Source organism: Gorilla gorilla, chromosome 2 (genome assembly GCF_029281585.2).
Source record: "Gorilla gorilla gorilla isolate KB3781 chromosome 2, NHGRI_mGorGor1-v2.1_pri, whole genome shotgun sequence".
Classification (NCBI taxonomy): domain Eukaryota; kingdom Metazoa; phylum Chordata; class Mammalia; order Primates; family Hominidae; genus Gorilla; species Gorilla gorilla.
Genome location: NC_086017.1, coordinates 11,887,415 through 11,907,511, shown reverse-complemented (window position 1 = coordinate 11,907,511; position 20,097 = coordinate 11,887,415). Strand labels below are relative to the sequence as shown.

The 20,097-nt window shown below is 41.0% G+C and overlaps 1 protein-coding gene across 1 annotated transcript in view; it reads right to left on the bottom strand.

The window, feature by feature from the left end:
- CNTN4 (contactin 4) overlaps positions 1 to 19,814 on the bottom strand; it is a 960,931-nt gene extending 941,117 nt beyond the window's left edge. Inside the window, exon 1 of the mRNA XM_019024764.4 lies at positions 19,483 to 19,814. The gene's annotated coding sequence lies outside the window, so the exon portion shown is untranslated. The remainder of the gene's footprint in view (positions 1 to 19,482) is intronic.
- Positions 19,815 to 20,097: the final 283 nt, after the last annotated feature.

Genomic DNA, 20,097 nt, shown 5'->3' with positions numbered 1-20,097 from the left:
AAATTCACTTAGACAACCAATGAATTTTTATCTAAGAGTGTCTGTAATAGCTGGGGTGTTTTTTCTAAGAAAATGTTTTTATTATAATCAGAAAAAAAGATATTTAAAAACAAGCTCTAAACATATGATGACACATATGTAAGTTGAGTAAAACCACCTGACAGATGTGAAACTAAAAAATCTGGCTGATGTGGGACACATTGTTAAATAAATAAATCATCCAAAATGTCTTCCAAAGAATATTACATCGCATCTGTGGTCCTAAACCCTGTGTGTCTAATAAAATCACCTGGGAAATTTTAAAATATTCCATTAGCCCATGAAGTGGTAAAATACATGTATTTGTTCTACACCCCATTTCCTGACATAAAACTCCTAAAATCCTTGGAATCTCCAAAGGAAAATCTTTTGTATGCTAACTAGCGGATGAATGGCTGGCAGCTACTGGGTAGCTTCAGGAGGGGGGCTGGTCACCATAAAGACCAAGATATAATTAGAGGGTTGGGACTTTCAGCCCCCTCCCCCAACCGCCTGGAAGGAAAGAGGGACTGAGGGTGAAGTTGATCACCAATGGCCAATACTTTGATCAATCATGCCTACCTAATGAAGCTCCCAGAAAAATGCAGAAGGACAGCGTTCAGATGCACTTCCAGACAGCTTAACACAAAAGGTTCCTGGAGGGTAGTGTGCCCAGAAAGGGCATGAAAGGCCCAGAGCCCACTCTGGGCCTTTCCCCAATACCTCACCCTCTGAATCTCTTCATCTGTATCCTTTGTAACATCCTTTATAATAAACCAGTAAACGTGTTTCCCTGAGCTCTGTGAGAAGCTCTAGCAAATTAACTGAACCCAAGGAGGAGGTTGCGGGAACACCAATTTATAGCTGGTCTGTTTTAGAAATGCCATTAAAAGAGACAACCAGAGGCTTGCCTGTGGCATGGGGAGTAGGGGACAGTCTTGTGGGACTGAGCCCTCAACCTCTGTGATCTGAGACTATCTCTAAGTAGAGAGTGTCAGTACTGAACTGAATTAGAGGACACTGAGTTAGTGTCTGCTGGAAAACTGATTGCTTGCTTGATGTGTGGGTGATTCCCCCACAAATTTGGTCACAAAAATCTTCTCTATTGATTGTTTTTGAGTGAGAGAATAGAAAACACACTTTGAGTTTGTTTCTCCCACACAGGACCCACCCCCAACCCCAGATCGATTAACCGGATTATTCTAAGGAGGAGCCAGGGCTGAAATCTGCAACATTAGATGTTTAGTAAAGAGTCTTCGTGTTGGGTAGGGAGTTGGCAGGGGGGATAGAGAAGGAAGATTGTTCCACAGTCAAATAAGTTTTAGAAACATGCATTTCACAATGCACATTAAGATTCTGAAAAATTCTCGTGTTAGAAAACCTGTTTAAAATCCTGAATTTTCTCAGTTTTTTTTTGTTAAGAACACTTTTAAAGGGAATCCTATTTATATCTACCTAGAAGAATTAATGTTCCACAGAACATGCTTTAGCGCTCAAACCTGGCTGAACATCAGAATCACATGGGGAGCCTATTCAACTACAGTTTCCTAAAACTCATTCCCAGAGACTCTGATTCGGTATTATCTAGCGTGGGGCTGTGAAATTTTATTTTCTTCCAAAGCTCCCAGGTGTTTCTGAGGATCACCTTTTGTAGCAATTACCCCACAGAGTTTATGTTTAGTTCCATAAACACGTCTCCCCTCCTCCACTTCCAAGCTGAGGACAGGAATGGGTCTTTACACTAGACACGAGGCCTCCTGCAATGCTTTGTTTCTAACATTAGCTGTATAAGAGTTTAGTGGTGATGGCTATGTATGAAAGAGGATTTGAAGATCATCAGGATTGGGGTCCAACCCAATGATGAGTGCCAGGCCCAAGTTAGAGGCTTTACATGCAGGTTACTATAAAGCACCTTAGAGAAAGATTTAAGTCTCACTGCAAAAATACCAAGACTCATGGTTCCCAAAGTTAATAAGACCAAGTTTACAGGCTAGGCACAAAAAGCTAAATGCCCATCCTAACTGTGATAACAATTTCTAGAAACACATTTGCAAAAGAGTCTTTAAGTATTAGCTAGAACAAGAAAGGACTTTTTAGGTGTTGATCTTATGAAACAATCTGAAGGCACTGGACAATATGAATTATTCAGAGAAGGCACAAGCTTTTAAAAGAAACAGCATGGCAGCTGCAGTTGTATGAAATGTTAGAATTCCCTTTGAATAAAGCTATACACCACAACTTGAAAACCAATAGAGAGATTTATACACCAAGTTTACAAGGTACCTTTCTGCATTCTGCAGAATACTGAGATACGAGTACTTACTATAAACTGTGGAAAATGCCATGGGCTGTTTAAGAGGATGAATTTTCCAAATTCCTGGACAGGCCTCAAAAGGCACCCTGAAAAGGTAACTTGTGTGTCTCGTGCTGTGGATGTTCCTAACAGAAAGCTAAGAGGATAAACAGGGTTACCTGGAAGAACCTCCATTTCTCTTTATAGTTCCTTGGTTCCAAGAAAGAATAACCAACTTTGGGAAAAGGAGACTATCAAAAGGATATGGAGAGCGCATGGAATAGAAGGAAGAACTAGAGGACAAAGCAGCTCCAAAACCCCCAGTAGAGATACCATTAATATTGGACCACACACTATGTTCAGTGGGGCCAGGACACTGACACAGTAAAAAGCATAAATCTACTAACCATTTCTTCATCCTTATGTTACTAAGCCCAAGATTCTACATATGAGGAGAGGGTCTGATCATTGCAACTTAGGTCACATGCCTGCATGATGTACTGGAGCAATGAGAAGAGCCTGGCTGAAGGCTCATCAGAGAGGCCTCATGGTCCACTGCCTATCAGGAGGGTGGGCTGAGGTTTCATTATCCAACAAGACTGCAAACAGTGGAAGAGATTTTGCTGTTAGAAAAGGAAACTTGTTCCTTGACTAACAATAAATGTCCACGACAATATCAATGGCTACTACTTGAAATGTTGTCAAACAGCATTAAATTTCCTTTAATAATGTCTGAGGACAGCAAATGTTATTAGCAAAGGAATGCACCTCACTCACAAGAGAGAAACATGGAATGATGCCAGAAAATATATTGGTCAGCAGATCAGCACTGTATACCTTGTCATATAAACCTCTGCCATATAAAACATTCAAATGTTTTTAAATGGAGAAAAAAAAAAGAGTGCCTTGTACTCAAGTTAAATTGTCTATTTGGAAATCTACAACCTACATGAGATGTCTTCTCATATTACAATATAAAAGCACTTAATTACATTGTGAGATTTTTTTTCATTATGTACATAATAACCTTTGTTGTTTGCTTATTTTCTTGGTTCTCTAATTTAAGCTCCAAATTACTTGTTAATCCCTTCGCATATTGGAATTAAATATGAAATACATTAAGCAAGTATAAATATTTTATATATAAAATGTAAATGCACTTTCATACCCAGTTTACTGTTATCCTCCATAATTAACGTGAGGCATAACAGAAAATAATCATAGATCAGGCATACATCTCAAAGCTTAGACATGTTATGAATGTCACTCCACATACCAGCTCCAATCCATCATTCAGCTCTCTATATTGAATTCAGGCAGATCCTTCAAAGTTAACAATCTGATGTCACCCCAACCCCTTAAAATCTTGCAGTGGCTTTCTACAGCATAAAGAATATCTCCCAATTTCCTCATATTCCCCAATTTGTCCCATTCGCTAGAGATGCTACTTTGCACAAAGCCATGATGCAACAATCACAGTCACTGCTTGTTGGTGGTCCAACGCTGGGGATAACATTCACATTCTAGTCTATGAAACTGTGTAAATGAAGGCCCTATTGCCACCTTCCCATACCCCTAGCGTCCACTCATACCTTTGGCATTCTCCGAACCTGCCATTTTTCCTCATAAGCCCATGGCCATTGTACATACTATACCCTCTTTCTTAATTTTATTTATTTATTTATTTTTTGAGACAAGGTCTTGCTCTGTCATCCAGACTGGAGTGCAATGGCAGGATCACAGCACACTGTAGCCTCAACTTCCCTAGCTCAAGTGATCCTACCAACTCAGCCTCCCGAGTAGCTAGGACTGCAGCTGGGAACCAACATGCCAGCTAGTTTTTGTATTTTTTTGTTGTTTTTGAGATGGGGTTTTGCCATGTTGACCAGGCTGGTCTCAAACTCCTGAGCTCAAGTGATCTGCCCACTTAGGCCTCACAAAGTCCTGGGATTACAGGTGTGAGCCACCACCTGGCCACCCTCTTTCTTAGGTGCTCTTTCCAAACCCAATCTGAAAATTCTGCTCATCTTTCTACTTTATCTTATCAATTCTTTCCCATCATCTCAATGAAACTACCACCATTATATTCCACATCACGCTGTAATTTGAGTTTTCTTTTTACACCAAGCAAAAAGCTCTTTGAAAGCACAAGTAACATGCCTTTTCATATGTATATGCAAGAACTCTAACTTTAAAACTGGCTATGCAGGACCTCAGCAAAGACTGACCAATCACATTGATGAGTGGGATGGCAGATGTGATACTTGGGGTTCTCGACCTTCAGCATAAGGAAGAATGGTTTGAGTTATTTCACCACCAATGGCTTAAAGCAAAAAGTGATGACAACATGTTTTCACAAACAATAAAGCCTCCCTCCAATGATTTTCAAAGCATTGTCTATTCCATTCATATCGACTATATTCTACCTGTATTTTTGAAAATTTGTGTATCTGCGCCTTAAACTATATAGACTCTGATCATCATTTGGCCAAACTCAACTGTACCTATCCTTCATCCTATAGTATTGGGTCCTTACTATACAATTAAGCAGGTTGTGTATATGCTTGACATTTAGGCTTCGTAGCAGGGAACCAGTTGTTTCAGTTAGTTAAGAATACAATGCAAATCAATGTCTATCAATCTTTAATAAAAATCAACTGATAAAATGAAAATTCTGATACAGTGCATCTGGGTGAGGAAAAAAGTTCTGCATTTCTCACAAGCTCCTTGGAGATGCCAATCAATGGGCTACAATTACAACACGGCCATGGGCAAATTTCTATATAAATGATACTCTATTCTGAACTATAGATCATGTACTTAGACTGTATATCTAGACCCGACTAGAATGCATGCTTTTAATCAATGAAATGCAGCATACATAACATCAAAGATCAATATCAAACTCAAATAGTCCCTATTGATGGACAATTTATTATGTTATATTCAGATATAAGGGAAACAGCCCTTCCACCCGCTTCAGTTGCTCAACCCTGATAATTCAGGCAATTGAGAGCAGTGAAATCCATCAGTGTAATTATATTTCTATAGCTCTTTTTAATATCTAAAAGCCCAAGAAAGCAGAATTGGCTGAATTTCTACCATCCTTTCCATTGAAAGTCTATATTTTAGGCCTTCCATGAATACTTGGTCTGGTGCTCAGAAGAATTACTTAGAAACTATAGTAGAGGGCGCATCTTGGAAATTATCTAACAGGGGAGAATACTAGGGCATGAATGACTAGAAGCCTGTAGTCAGGCCAATTTCCATAACAAGGCCATAATCAGATCTATAGGATATACATAAATGGATGGGGGTCTCTCTCCAGGAGTTAAGGTACTGATGTGAGTTAGCTTAGTAACTTACCAGAAGAAAAAAATGGAAAACACAATGGAAAACAGTAAATTCTCATTGTATGTGTTAGAAATACAGAAAGAAACATATAAAAGTAATTAAAACATCTAAGTAATGAGGTTTAATGATAAGCTCTAAACAAAACAGTTTTTGATATAAACATTCTTTGAATCCCATACAATAGGTACTAAAACAACATACAAAGATGAAATAGAGAAACATTCAAAACAAACTTACTACCAATGTTTCATCCTTGAAAGGCTGTAAAAACACATAGGAAGTCAAATAACATTAACCAGTTTCTCCTCAGCTATGTTAAACTCCTTTTACATGCATGTTAATAATACACCAGTCATTACTGTTATGCTTGCTAAGTTTTAAAATTCAAAGCACCTATAAATTGACTGCTATTCTCTGGAGTAAACAGAAATGCACGTCCCAGTACTGTCAGTATTACAAATAAAAAATGTGTAAATCTTTTATAAAATTTCAATCACATTTGACTGAAAGCAACTGGAAACATGTTTATATCTCTCCTCTGTCACTGTCAGCATTTCTTTTACAGGATGGCAAGATGGGCTATAGCTGAAGTAGAAAGAATACAGATGAGAGCCTATTCAGTAATTCACTCTTTCTAATAAATAAGATTCTTGACCATAGCCAAAACCATTTCTCCAAAATGAAATCTCAAATAGTGCTAATCTCATCTCAGTTCTGATACAGTGGCTCGCAGTAATAGTCAACCATAAAACAACACACTATGGAAATGTTGCCTTCCTCTGTCTCCATACAGAGAGGATTGCATTGTCTATCCCATAGATAAAAGCATATGAGCAAACATAAATCACTTTACAGAGTATTTTAAAATAATGAAATTTCAAGTTTGTAAATCATAACATCCACATATTTCATCTACAACACAAGCATCATATTCAATAAATGCACTGAAAGGGTAAAATCATGATAAACAGCATTTTTAGGGATGGTCTAATTATATTCCTGGCACAAGGCCACGTGTATATATAATTAAGTAACTTTAGTCTTCACAAACCTACAGGAATTCCTCCATTATATACAAGAGAAAAATGAAGCTAAAAAAGGTTAAATGACTTGGTCTAATGTTACATACTAACTTTAATATATATTTGTATATATACTAAATACACAAGTAGTAGAGACAGGATATGAATCACTGAGTCTTTCTAAATCACCAAGTCTGCCTCCAGCCTTTCCTATACATCACATAAAATAGTGTTTTCCAGCTGTGGAGACTAAATACCAACCTAAAACATGGGATTCATTATTTTGGGGAGTACATTATATTATGTTTCTTTTCTTAAGAGTTTACCTTAATATGTTGATTTAAGTAGCCACATTATAAGAAACCTACAAAAATTTGTAACAATTCATTAATTCAGAAGAACAGGAAAAGGTTCTTCTCTGAAAATACTAATGTTTAAAAGGAAAGTATTAATTTCACTTACACCACATACTATAAACAACAATATGCTGGTCAATTTCAATTATTATAAGAATTGAGTAGAATTAACAGAACTATGAATTATCAATGACCTCACAGTGCGTATATACACATTACAGCCACCTTAATAGTATCCATAATTGTTTTGGTATCAGGAATTCTGACCACTGGATTTAGAAAAGAAAATGAAGGGTAAATACTAAGGCTTTTAAGTTAGACTCTAGTAACTGGTAAGACCTTGAAATGTGCTGGAAAAAAATAGAAAAGAAAACCTCTTTATACCATAAAGATCATGCTGTATTCTAAGCACAGGATTTTGAATGAAGTTTATTGTACTACAGGTAAGACAGCCAACATTCCACACTGTAACACAGGAATTTTCACAAGCATGATGCTACTGCCAAGCATATCACAAATACATGCCACAATATTATCAAAGCAGGTTGTTTTCCATTTCCACTATGGTATAGTGACATCTTACTCTCAGTACCTCAGCCAGGAAGTAGAGAGGTTAAGCTGAGAACAGTGAAAATGGATGTGAAACATCGATACCATTATTCTCTCACAAAAAAAAAAAAAAAAAAAAAAAAGGCGGGGAGGGGAGAAACAGGCCCCTTCACAGTCTCACTCCGAACCTGTTTACTCTTACTAAGAATGTTTGAACAGCTTGTGTATTTTATTTTTCCAGTTCACAAATGGTGGAAAACAGCAATTGGAAAAGGCTAGTTCACCAAAGCGAAAGATTATAATATGACAACCTGAAAGGCAGCAGAAAGCAGATGGAGGTCACCAGTGTCGGTCTCAACACTTCAGCTGCACTGGATGGGATCCTGTTGCATCCCCCAGTGTCACAGGAATGCGGCAAAGAATGTTGAAACAATGAACAACAAATATAGAAAACATTTAAGTATACTACATTCTGTATAAGTTGTAAAGACTGTAGTATAGGGTTCATTTACCTAATGCTTACAATGTGCCATGCACACTGTCCTGAAGTCTTCAATGCATACCATTAATGTTCACAGCCTATCTGTGAGACAGGCAGGATCAGCTTCACTTTACAGATTTTAAAAACTGCCTTGGGAAAAGTAAGAATGTGTTTGAGATCACACAGCTAGTAAGAGACAAAACAAGGATTCAAACCAGGTCTGTCTGATTCCAAGGCCCATACTCTATTCTAAACCACCAAACTATGTTTATCATGGTGATCCCGTGTCATCAAGAAGTAAATTATCTTTAGTCACCTGCTTAAGCAGAAAATGAATACATTTTACAGGGATATCCATTTTTAAAAGATACTATTATATTAAAAACAAGCCTTAATTTACCATTACTTAGATCCAAGAATTCTAGATGACCTTGTTTGTACTATAATTTTTTACTAAAAATTAGATATGCGACTTAAGTAATCACTTTCTCTATGAAGCTGTCATTCACCCAATTAAATACACTAAAAATAATGCTTGGACTCCCAATTAATTCACTAATCTGTAAGGAGTCTAGAATCAATATCTAGCTAATAGCTAATCAAATGAGTGACTAAAGGCAAAAAAAAATCGTATTTATAATTAATAGTTGAAGACCCATCATAATATAGATAACAATACAAATTTGCACAACTCAAAATGATGACAATGTGCCTAGAATCAAGTCTTACAAAACATACTTGGTGATTTGAGTCATATCATTGTTTTGTTTGATTGTCTTCTTGTCCAGACTGGACCCATCTCAGCATAAGCACACATGCAACACCTGTCCTCACTGGAAATTTCCATGACAAAACTGAAAGGCATAGGCAACATGGATACTCAAGATTTATATTAATACAAGTGTGCAAGGTACAACAAAGTATTTTTATATACAAAAGTTCAGCCCAAAGGTAGAGAGGATATGTCACTGTGGTTAAGAACAACAACAAAAAATCATATGATTTTTTTAACTCAAGATCATTATGGAATAATGATTAATAATGGAGTAGTGATTCTACTGCCATAACCTTCATTTTCTTATGAACCAAAAGAAAGACAAAATATTTGCATTTTGGTCCCCCAAATGCGCCACTTTTATTTAATTAATAAAAATAATGAAAATATGTACTTAGGGGTTATGCACTGACACTGACCTTTTCTAAACATGGAAAATATTTTCTCTTCCCGAACTATGAAAATTTGTGAAGTCTGGCTTAAATATGCAAGAAAAAACAAACTGTTTCTAAACAGGAACTAATCCTGCAGTCAATTCCACCTTTTTCAAGTTTCAAAGATCAAGTAATTATCAAAAATATTTCCTAATCACTCTCACTGACTTGCTTGCCCCACTTATCACAAACTCTGAGTAACATTGTTTATGCTCCATGAACATGTATTCTCTGAGTGTAATTGTATTTTTGGCATCTACTATGTTTTAGGCAAGAGATACTCAAAGGTGAATAACAACAATCCATAACAAAAGCTGTGTACTGGACGCTTACTAGGATTTGGGCACTGTCCTGCTTGTACTTTGCATGAAGTACTCTACATAATCTTCACGAAACTCGTGTGCTTTAGACAATGTTATAGATGTGTCCATCACTAAACGAAGTGATTTAATTTATGATGTCTTTTAATTATCTAACAACCCTACAAAACACATATTATTCCACTACACAGATGATGAAACTGTAACCTAGAAAAGTTAAGTCACTTGCTCACAATCACACAACCAGTACAAAATGGATCTAGGATTGGTAAGAATTTTGCCTCCAAATTTCAAGCTGTTATCCACTGTCTCAAGGAAATTCCATTGTACCGAGTGGCATGTTAAATGAGAGCTATTACAATGTAGAAGGCAAGGCAACAAATTTCTCCTGGCTTGATCAGGACTTTCCTGGTTTTAAAAATGAATGTCCAGCATCCTGGGAACCCCTTTGTCCTGGGAAAAGCAAGAGAGATGGTCATTCTCATGACAGATATTATATCAGTGGCATGGAAACAAGTACAATGAGAGTATGTACAGGGGACGGAGCCATTCTTTATGCCTCAATAGTATTGGAAGAGGCTTAACTTAGTGATACTTGAGTTGAGCATTGTGCAAACTGTAATAAACACAGTAGAAAAGGACAGTAAGAGGAGGCCAAAGAGAGAGGCAATGTAAACAGTCATGAAAAAAAAAAAAAGGCACATGAAAAGTTCCAGGATGGGTGATTAGATTGTTACAGTTGGTCTGCAAGCCTGGGGGAGGATAGGAACAGGGAAGTGATGCTGGAAAAGAAAGCATCATGCAGGAGGGACCACAGGCAATCTTGAAAGAGGGAATTAAGCCTGAGGATGTGATTTCACCTCAATTTCCCTTCCATAACTCTGTAAGGAGAGATAAGCTTTGAGAAGAATTAACAGCTTCGGGTTTATAATTTAGTGAGAGCTCTGTGTGCCTGGGTAGGGGTATGCCAAATGGTTCTTGACTGGAAGTCTGATGTATTACAAGGGAGTGGAACTGTTAGGCACACAACCAAAGTGACATAAGATGAGCTCAGGAAAACAAACAAACAAATAAAACCCCCACTCCCTTCCTTATCCAGTATTCTTTCCTCTTTTTTGCTTGGTCTAATAAATCAGTATTCACTTTAAGCGATACAAATCCAACCCAAATCAGCTTACGTCAAAGGGTAATTTATGAATCTGAAGAGCTGCAAAATCACCAGCTGATATGGTTTGGTTCTGTGTCCCCACCCAAATCTTATCTCAAATTGTAATCCCCATAATTCCCAAGTGTTAAGGGTGGTGATTGGGAGGTGATTGGATCATGGGAGCAGTTCCCTCATGCTGTTTTCGTGATAGTGAATGATTCTCACGAGATCTGATGGTTTTATAAGGGGATTTTCCTCCTTTGCTCATTCACTCTCTCATGCTTACTGCCATGTAAGATACACCTTTGCTTCTCTCTCCCCTTCCACCATGATTTTAAGTTTCCTGAGGCCTCCCAAGCCATACAGAACTGTGAGTCCATTAAACCTCTCCCCTTTATAAATCACCCAGTCTTGGGTAGTTCTTTATAACAATGTGAGAACAGACTAATGCAGTAAATTGGTAGTGCAGAGAGTGGGGTACTGCTATAAAGATACCCGAAAATGTGGAAGCAACTTTGTAATTGGGTAACAGATAGAGCTGGAACAGTTTGGAGGGCTCAGAAGAAAACAGGAAGATGTCAGAAAGTTTGGAACTTACTAGAGACTTGGAGGACTCAGAAGAAAGATGTGGGAAACTCTGGAACTTCCTAGAGACTTGTTGAATAGTTTTGGCCAAAATGCTAATAATGATATGGACAATGAAGTCCAGGTCAGATGGAGATGAGGAACTTATCGAGAACTGAAGCAAAAGTCACTCTTGCTATGCTTTAGCAAAGAGACTAGCAGAATTTTGCCCCTGCCCTAGAGATCTGTGGAACTTTAAACTTGAGTATGATGATCTGAAATTAGAAATTATGTTTAAAAGGGAAGCAGAGCAAAAAGGTTTGAAAAATGTGCAGTCTGATGATGCTGTAGAAAAGAAAAACCCATTTTCTGGGGAGAAATTCAAGCCAGCTGCAGAAATTTGCAGAAGTAAGGAGGAGCCAGGACAATGGGGAAAATGTCTTCAGGGCATGACAGAGATCTTGGCGGCAGCCCCTCCCATCACAGGCCCAGAGGTCTAGGAGGGAAAAACGGTTTCTGGGGCAAGGCACTGGGCTCCCTGCTGTGTACAGCCTAGGAACTTGGTTCCCTGCGTCCCAGCCACTCCAGCTGTAGCTAAAAGGGGCCAAGGTATATAACTCAAGCTGTTGCTTCGGAAGGTGTAAGCCCCAAGCCTTGGCAGCTTCCACATGGTGTTTGTCCTGTGGGAGTGCAGAAGACAAAAATTAAGGTTTGGGAACCTCTGCCTAGATTTCAGTAGATGTATGGAAATGCCTGGATGTCCAGGCAAGAGGTGTGATGAAGGGGCAGAGCCCTCATGAAGAACCTCTGTTAGGGCAGTGCAGAAGGGAAATGGGGGTTGGAGCTCCCAACACAGAGTCACCACTGGGACACTGCCTAATGGAGCTGTGAGAAGAGGGCTATGGTCCTCTAGACTTCAGAATGGTAGATCCACTGACAGCTTGCACTGTGCGCCATGAAAGCAGACACTCAACTCCAGCCATGAAAGCAGGCTGTAGCCTGCAAAGCCACTGGGGCAGAACTTCCCCAGACATTGGGAGCCCACCTCCTGCATCAGCATGACCTGAACTTGAGACATGGAGTTAAAGAAGATGATTTCGGAGCTTTAAGATTTAATAACTGCCCCGCCTGGTTTCAGACTGGCATGGGGCCTGTAGCCCCTTCGTTTTGGCCAATTTCTCCCATTTGGAATAGGAACATTGACCCAGTGCCTGTACTCCCACTGCATCTTGGAAGTAACTAACTTGCTTTTTATTTTACAGGCTCATAGGTAGAAGGGACTTGCCTTGTCTCAGATGAGACTTTGGACTGTGGACTTTTGATCTAATGCCAAAATGGGTTAAGATTCTGGGGGACTGTTGGGAAGGCATGTTGAAATGTGAAAAGACATGATATTTGGGAGGGGCCAGGGGCAGAATGATATGGTTTGGCTCTGTGTCTCCACCCAAATCTCATCAATTGAAACGTAATCCCCATAATTTGCATGCGTCAAGGGTGGGACCTGGTAGGAGATGATTGTATTGTGGAAGCAGTTTCCCCCATGCTGTTCTCATGATTGTGAGTTCTCATGAGATCTGATGGTTTTATAAGGGGCTCTTCCTCCTTCACTGTCTCTTGCCTGCCGCCATGTAAGACCTGCCTTTGCTTCCCTCGTGCCTTCTGCCATGGTTGTAAATTTCCTGAGGCCATGCGGAACTGAGTGAATTGAACCTCTTTCCTTTATAAATTACCCAGTCTCAGACAGTTCTTTCTAGCAGTGTGAGAATAGACTAATATACCAGGTTAACTCACTTTAGGCATAGCCAGATTAACGGGCTCACATGATGCAAGAGGAGCTGGTTTTGCTCCATCATGACCCTTGCTACTGTTCTGTTGGCTTCATTCTCAAGTAATATGTGGTGACCTCAGCAGGTCTAGGTTCTCTTTTTGGTGTTAAGACACTTGCAGCAGTGGCAGGCCCACATGCTCCCTGGTTCTAATCTCCTTATCTATAGGAATTAGTTCAAAGGCATACATGGAGCCCAACTACAGCCACTGAGAAAAAGCAAAGCATCTCACTGCAGTGGTTCTCACTGGGTCCATGCCTGTTCTGTTCTAGAAGCAATTACTGTGGACAGGAAAAGTCAATGCTCTTCCCAACAAGACCTGGTTCCCATGCTCCAATCCTTAAATGGGAAACGGAATCCCACCCAGACCATATGCACTAAGAATGGGATAGTAATAGAGGTCAAAATTAAAAGGAAGCAAGGGAATGGGCATTTATTTGGCAAATAACCAAAATCCATGCTCTCTTTTCCCCATACCTAGAGAATTAGCTGATATTCTCACATGCTTTCATTGGAAACCTGTGACAAAGACTGGCTAGTTATTTACCAAACCTGTTTTCCTTTCACCCTTCTCCCCCAGGCACTCAGCTAGACACCACTTCTCAGCTTCCCTTGCAGCAACGGATGTCGAAGTGACTGAGGTCCACCCCAGAGGAATGTGGGCAGAAGTCATGACAACCACTTCCAGGCTGTGCCTACAACAACCTCCAATGAGACTTCTCTGGATTATTTACCTCCTCACACCCTGTATCTTGACTGAATGATGAGGACTCTAGGTACTTAAAGATGAACAAAGCCATAAAACTCTAAGGAACCTGATTCCCTGAATGACCCCATGGACAGCCACTCAGTCAGGATCTGTTCTATGAGTACTGAACTACCACACATGAGCAAGAAGCAAAAAGTTAAAATAAGTCACTGAAAATTAAGAGCTTATCTGCTCATGTTAGCCTGTTACAAGGCCCTGTGGAATTTGGCTGAAAACATAACAGTAAGCATGTGAAAACCTCTCCAGCCCTCCAACCCCATTAAATCATAAGGGACTTGAAACACAAACACACACACACACACACACACACACACACGTAGATATAAATGGCACAGAAGTGGAAAAAATTGGAAGAAAGAGGAGTTCAGAAAAAAAAGCAAATTTCTCAGGACGTGAGGCTCAGGGAAAGTAAAGAGGAAATGAACAGGGGCTTCTGGGAAAGAAATGACTGGTAGGTATACAGTATTTATGCCTACCTACGTGGTAAGAAGATACACATCATTAACTAATTGTGAAGATGCAACAAATACATACTGAACAAGAGGAAAAAACTCACTCTTTAATGTTGAAACACTAACTATCTTAGCAAAAAGTATACTCTTACTATTGACCACTACACATTTCCACTGCAGCCACTGGGAACCAAAATTGTAACAGGCATTTTTATGAAAGACAAATACATAGGAAACATAAGATGAGGCAGATTCTCTAATGGAAATGGGACAACAGGATGAGAACAAGAGGGACCATTTTCTTTTAGACGGTACCTGGGATATATATACAGTCCCCTTAGTCATACAGAAAATAAAGATAAATAAATAGATAAATAAAAAATAATTTTGCAAAGCTCATAGGAAAAGAAGAGAGTTTCCTTTCTTCGAGGTTGGGGATATTGATAAAGAGCAATACCTTTGATCAAAAGTTAGGAGAGGCTATTTTAGCTGAAAAACCTGCCAGGGAAGATATTTGTTTCTGCTGAGAAGTGAAGAGGAATTTATCCTCACATACTGAAGCATGAAAGTGGTAGTGCAAGATTCCCACAATAGAATCTTGAGAGGAAGGTTATAATTCAAGGCACAGACCCTGAAAATGTGTTTATCAGAAATGAAAGAGCAGTTGTAGTGGTGAAGGGGTGTGTAAGTGGGGGGAGTTACTTTAAATATCTGCTCCTGATCCCGGTAGGTATTCAAGATAAAGCTGTATCATATCTAATTCCATTCCAGTATGTTTTGGATTATATCTTTTTTTTCTACTTTAGTATTTTAAAAAATTCTCCTGGCAACTTTTTTATATACAGGCAAAAGTAAAAAGCGGTCCAGTGGCTTAAATAAGAAAAGTATTGAGGCAAAAGCAAAAAAAAAAAAAAGCTGTTAAAAAATCAATTCTGGAGCGAGAGAACCTGGTTCAGATCCCAGCTCTGCTACTTACTAGCTATGAAGAACAAATAATTTAATTTCTCTATGCCTAGTTTTCCTCATCTGTACAATAGAGATAATCATAGAAGGGCAAAGTAGGGCAATGTGCTTTAAAAAGTATCTCAATAATAGTAAGCACTATGTATGTATTAACTGCTTCTATTATTATTTATTGTATCCATTCCAGTTTTTCTACCAGAAAAAAAAAAAAACAAGGGTTAGGAGAAGAAAAGGAAGTAACAGTTACTGAACATGGAAGAAATATCACATATAGTAACAAAACGTCAGAGAATGCTAGTTGTTCCCCCAACAATTTCTTCTACTTCCTGGATAACATTTCTAGACTATATTTCCCAGCCTCCTTAATAGCAACATATATCCACAAAGAACTGGGTTCTGGCCAGCCCAATGCAAGGAAAAGTAATATGCACTCATTCCAGTTCTGGGCAATTAACATCCTCCCAAGTCTTCCTCTTTCCAATGGCTTGATGCAAGTAAGCACAGTGACCCTGCTGAAGATGGCAAGGGCACAGAACAGATGAAGCCTGGGTCTCTGAATCACACTTTGAAGGAGTACTGCCATGATCACCCATTCTGGGACTTCACACAACCGAGAAATAAATATATTTCACATCTGAGGCAGTATCCCTTTTGGATCTGTTATATCTGCTAAAGAGCCAATCTAAAAGAGCCAAGCTCTTGACCCATGTTGACTCATGCTCTCATGTTTAATCTCTATGGTGATGCCTGGAAATAGATGTTATCCCAATTTTATACCTAAAGAAACTAAGGCTCACAGAAATTAAGGAACTACATTGCCCAGGACTGTAAATGTAATAAATGATGGTGCCAGACCTAGATTCGGGTTAATCTGCTTCAAGGTTTATGAACTTCCTAGCCTCCACACAACACTGCAATGTGGAAAGTGTCCTTCCAATCCTCCCTCATTTACTCCTTGGATTCTTCACTTCCTGACCATTGGTACTTAGTCTTTAAACTAAAACTCCATTTTTTAAAATTCACCTGTATATCTACTTTGGGAGATCTAAGATGACATCTCCAAAACACATTCATCCTTTATACCTCATTCTATCCACATACGAGTCCATGAGAGGAAAACAAGTGTGCTTAATCTATTTGTTACAGAAGATATAGAAGTGTAGCAGTTTTACAACTGGCTAGAGTATCAGAGATAATGAACAGCAGAGCAGAGATAAGGAGAGAAAGATTTTAAAAATATCAAACCAGCAGCGATCTTTAAAGTGTGGTACACACCCCAGGGGCTGTACAAAATGATCCACCGGGATACATAACAGCAACATGAGACCTTATATTTCATAATTTTTGCTTTATTCATCTTTTTTGTTTCTTTGTCTGTGTGTTTTATAAGTAGTGTATCATATAACAGCATGTCTTCAGTTTATAAATAAATTTTATTGATATGTTGTCAGATTTCTTCTGATAGTAAATAATAATAATGATGAAGATCAATAAATCTAGGCAGTAAATCCTGCCTCCTTGCCTCCTTCACTAGGCTTAAAACATAGCATTACAGGGAAAAATGAACAAAAAGGAACAAAAAAAAAATCAGTGTGTAGAGACTTCCCCCTGCCTATCATATGAAATAGACTTATTCAACTAAAATAATATAAAAGCAAGTTTTAACAAAATATTAATTTTTAAGATAAGAGAGATTGAAGCTAATGCATATTATGTCTGTCTTCAAATATAACAAAAAAGAAACAACAAGTTAAAATCATAATCAGACAAACTTGTAGAAAAGTCAGTACCATGCATGGGAATTTTCTGCTGAGAAGCTTTATTTCTTTAAGACCTAAATTGAAGGAACGGATGCCCTGTATACATTTCAGAAGAAAAACTGCAGCCAAAAGATTTAGTGCTTGGAGCGGAAAAGAAATCAGAAGACCTACTTTTGAACAAAAAGGAGAGAGAAGTAGGTAAAATAAGTGAATGATAAAAAATCCAACATCATTTGAAAGGTTTGTTCTCTAATCACTCTTAATTACCTGCTAATATGAAATGACTATGGAAAAAGGTACTGAATTGACTCCCAATTGACTTGAAAAGTTTTACAACTCAAAGAAACTGAAAAGTGTTGTTTAAAAAACTGCAAATAGGAAAATCTACCTCTGTTGAAACTTACACATGGCTCTGACATGCACCCTTATCCAAGTCACTTCTCTTAGACTCTTAGTCTTTAATTGAAACGGTCAGTTTTTCCATCCTTGCCAGCTACCTCCCAGGGTTCAGATGGAAAAATAATGAGGTTTATCATCATCGTCTCTCCTCAACAAGACAGAGCAGTTGAAACCAGCTTCAACAAACAAATCAATAGCTATTTTATAAGGTAGCAAAAATAATATTCTCATGAAACTTGTTTTTGATCCTTAGCAATCTTACCCACTCCTGCGACCCACTGCAGAGATTCCCACAAAATCTTTAAAGAAATCAAGATAAAAATAGCAAGAATAAACTTATGGGTAACGTGAATTTTCTCATGAATGCCACCCAAATCACCTCCAGGTGCCTGTCTTCATGACACACTGTTCTTTTTCACCCACTTGGGTAGAGACAGAGAAAGAGAGAACAAACTTGCTATTAGCCAGACTTGGGAACGCTATTGTATGGACCTGCTCATAGGCAACCTATACAGTCTTTACGTTCCTACCCCACTCTCTAAAGGACATAAACCACAAACCTCAAAAAAAAAAAAAAATACAAGCGCGTTCCAAATTATCTTGTGTGGGTATCCAAACGACTCAGTTATGTGGAGTTACTCCTTCAACTATCCAGCTCCCACTACAGTAAATTGAAAGAGCTTCCCATGCAATTAAACGCCACTGTTATTCTGACAAACATGTCCCCGCCCCTATGTTGATTCCAGCAGGAAAACTAGAAAAAGTTCCACGACATTCCTTTCAGGAACTCCTCCTTACAAATAAACTTCCAACACACCTCAAGATCCGGCCCACTCTCCTCCACGCAGACCACACACCCAAGGTGCTCAGTCACACTGATTCGCCCTACACAACCTCCGCAAGCTTTTTCGCACCAAATCTGGAGACCCTGGCCAGCAAGCAACCGCCTGATCTTCCCGATGCGCGAAGCCGCCTCCTCGCAGGAGCTTCGTTGCAAAATGTTTTCATGCAGCCGACTCTCTGGCTGGTTCAGAGAGATTCAGGAGCCCACGTCCTCCTACCCTCACCTCCACACCTCTCATAAATAGTAAAATATATACACGACGCACAAGAGAGAAAACGCACGAAGATTTTGAGCCCTTCGTTCCAGAAGGAGAGTGAGTGGATTGGGGTCTGCGGGGCGCCTGGCGCACAGCTCGCTGCTGTCTGGGTCCGGGGAGGAGACGAGACCGTTGTCTTGCCTCTCGAAAGAAACTGGAAATGCCCCAGAAGTTGCTGGCAACGAATGCCACCCAACAAGCTCCCCCGGCAGAGACTGGGGAAGCCAGGTACCTTCCCTAAGAGCAGGCACCTGTTCTGTCGCTCGCCGCCGTAGCCTCAGCGCTTAGCACCCAGCCTGGCACCCAGCGGGCGCTACAAAAATCGGTCTCTTTCCACACGGCTCCTTCCATCACGGCTACGGGCTCCTGTTCCTTTAGTCCCAAGTCCCTTCAAACCCCAGGTTCGCCTCCCTCTGCTGCGGGCTGTAACTGGGCTATCAGAAGAAAACCCCCGCCAGGAACCCGGCGCCAGAGGTCAGGGCGCACGGAGAGGGGGCAGTAGCCCGAACCAGTTGCAGGAGCTGATTTTAAGGGTTCCCGAAGCATTCCGGGCTCTAGGTTCCTTGTTTTGTGGCTGCCTCGCAGCGCGACAAACTTATTTTCCGACTGAGAAGGAGAAGAAGGGTCGCTGTGGGGTGACGGTGGCGTCGTCGGGGCCCTGACTCCTCCGGGCTCAGGCGTTCGGCTCCCGCTCCCCGACCCTGCGGGGCTTTCGGGCTCTGAGCTGGACGGCCCCACAGACGCCGTCCGGCTCTGCAGGAGTGAGAGCCCCGGGAAGCCCCCCTGTCCTTCAGGCAACCTGCGCGGACCCTGCCCTTTCCCCCCACATCCGCGACCGGGTCCCCGGGGCATCGCGCGCCCACGCAGGAGCCGGACCCACACAGCTGCCGCCTCACTTACCTCAGCACCTGCGCGCTGGGCCGGCGAGAGCCTCGGGTGCGGCGCGGGCACAGTCCGAGGGGCCCGGTGCGGCGGCGAGAGCTCCCTACTTGCAGCCAATCCTGGCGTTGAACCCGGTGCTCCGTCTGGTGCGGCGCTCCCCTCCCTCCCGGCGCTCGCGGCGGCTGGAAAAACCTGGCGCGCCGGAGTTCGGGCTGCCGGCTCCTTAGCCGCGGGGAGGGGAAGACGCTCGGGGAAGGGGAGAGGCGCGGGCGGGTGGGTAGGGGCGGGAGACGAGCGGGGAGGAGCAGGCGCGCCGGAGGCCCGGAGCCCGCGCGCAGCCCAGCCGGGCATGCTCAGTGCGGGCCGGAGGAGGCGAGCGCTGGGGCGCCGCACCTGCCCCGCGCGGCCGAGAGGAGGCAGCCCCGGGTCCCCAGCGCGCGAAATTAGTAAAGGGCACCTCGCCCGATTCTCAGGCAAGAGGAGATTATCAGCCGGAGTCCCGTGCAGGGACGTAGGGGTTGTGTTGTTCAGCGGCCAGGGATATGTCGAGGCGATGTCTCCTCCCTTTACAACCCGAGTATCGGGGCACGAGGAGGCGCGACCTTCCTGGGTACCCAAACCTCTGGCCTCCGG